Here is a 2,406-nt window from a genome sequence, read left to right as displayed (position 1 = left end):
TCTTTATGGTATATTTTACAAATCGCTCCCCCTTTCTAAACGGTGTTCTTGTTTATTAATAACAACTTTTTTTACTGTCATAGTATTTTATACCTGTTTACTTTATTCTCTTATTTTTTTATAATGATCATATAAAGATCTGCCTTTACCTCACTGGTTGTAGAAAAAGCTTCTTATATTCATTAGCATAGCTAGCTAACCAGATGCTAATAACAACAAAGTTATTGACTGTATGATCAGTATGACAGATCGCCACAGATGAACAGAACGCCACTGGGCTTTCAACTAGAGACACAGCCACGCAGACACTGCAGCATGTGTACGGCTCCTTATGGGTACTGCATTTTGTGAAGTGTAGGAGGAGCAGCGTTCTGGTGCTCTCCGTCAGAACTGCACCCCTGTCAGACGACACATATACCACGTGATGACACGTTAGGCTCTTGTTGCGTTCAAGGACCCTGACCTTGGCCAGGAAAAACAGGTACTCGCTTGTTTAATTTTTTCGCGGTCTAGATTTCTTAAATTGTTTTCTTTTTTGCGTGTGTTTATGAATTACCTCGAGGGCCGTACCAAATGGTCTCGCGGTCCGTATACGGCCCGGGGGCCGGAGGTTCCCCACCCCTGTACTACATAGTTCCGGAACTAAAGATTTCTGGGGAACTAAGGTGTGGGAACTATTCCTGGGAAAAGTACTTGGCGTGAAAGCACCATTGTGTTCTTTTAAACTAAATGTCTCTCAGAGGGGCGTGGGGAGGAGCTCCTTATTTTCATCTAAAGCTACAGACAGAGAATCAGCACTTTGGAAACAGGGCTGAAACAGAGGGGATTATGGGTAATGCTGCAATGATCTGTTTGGTGTTTCAGCCAATCAGAGACAGGCTCTGGATATATCTGAGACCTGTAATATATTGATGAAAAACAGTATAATACGGGGCCTTTAACTTTTACTTATCATGATTTACGTCCGGTATTTAAATAACACAGCAAACAACTTTCATTTAAAGTGGAGCATGTGTTTCTGCCTCTTCATGACATGTTCAGGATGGTGTGTGATTGCATCATGAGGCGAGGTAATCATTTTCATGTGGTTAATTGCCAAATGACATTTGCCATATTGAAATGTCACATGTGTGTAGCCTCATGTTAATAAGATATCTTTCAAATGGAGTTGTTGTGCTTTAAACAAAGAGAAAAGCTCCATTTGAACAGTTATTTAACCTTAGATGTAGTACAGTACATACAGTATACGTAACAGCTGATCTGCCAAACATCGCTCAATAATCAATAGTGACATGTAACATGACTGCACAGACCTCGATGGTGACCTCATTGGAAGAGCCACATCCTGTCACTGTGTGTTTGTGAGATGTGTTGATCAGTATTTCATAGTGAAACACTGCCACTATCCAACAGACCGTGAGTTACAACTGATTTAAGGTTATGGGAGAAAGTAAAATAGACACAGCACTGAGAAATAACTCAACTAGGCTAGAAAAACATTCTACAAAAACTACAGGATATTTCCCATTAAAACACAAAAAAGAACTTTACACATGCAAGAGTCTTTAAAAATGTCGTTCTTGGTTAGAAGTGCTGCATGTGTTTAGTCATGAACAAAAGTATTGGACACAGGAAAATGTTGACTTGATAATTATGTTCGATATGAAGTCAGAGCACCACTTGAGTTATTACAGTTCATTCTGAGGGGAGCATGACATTTCAAGGCAATAAATATCAAATCATTTCACTCAAAACCACAAATGTCAAGCTCCTTGTGCAGCTGAAGTTAAAGTCTGAGTATCACCAAAGGTAGTTTGATTTATCCTCAGGGGAACACGAATGTTGGTACCAAATTTCAAGCCAATATACTCGATAATTATTGAGATATTTGGACCAATTGAGAGACGTTCCCATCCCAGGGGCAAAAGATAAATGGACCTTTAAACATGAAAAAGTTGGTTGTAAAGTAAGCTCTGTTTGTGAAGAACAGATTAGGGCATTAAACCTGCAGAAAATACAAAAGATAATTCCATGTGATTCCTTCTCAGCCTCTCTGAAATCAAAAAGCTTTTACTCCATATTTTTAACTGGCTCTGATAGCAACTTATTTGTGACTGCGGTTTCACTCGGCTGTCAGAAAGCGTTTCAGTTCAGCGACTCCAAACTGTTTCAATAGCCCGTCTCTTTCAGGCTGACAGACACGCAGACATCTGCTCCATCTCAACACATTTTCTTCAATAACAAAACTGTTTCTCAGCTAAAAGCAATTTGGAGAGTAAATGGGCTTTCTGACGGAGATAAAGTGAAGTCAGCTGTTCAACGTGTGTTTCACCTGAACGTGGAACGCATCGATTCATTATTCTGCAGGAAAGTAAGCGGGATGGATAAATCAGTCTGATCAGTAGA

The sequence above is a fragment of the Notothenia coriiceps genome, unplaced genomic scaffold (assembly GCF_000735185.1).
Source record: "Notothenia coriiceps isolate Sejong01 unplaced genomic scaffold, NC01 NC01_scaffold00003344, whole genome shotgun sequence".
In the NCBI taxonomy this organism is placed as follows: domain Eukaryota; kingdom Metazoa; phylum Chordata; class Actinopteri; order Perciformes; family Nototheniidae; genus Notothenia; species Notothenia coriiceps.
Note: the sequence above shows the minus strand (reverse complement) of the source record.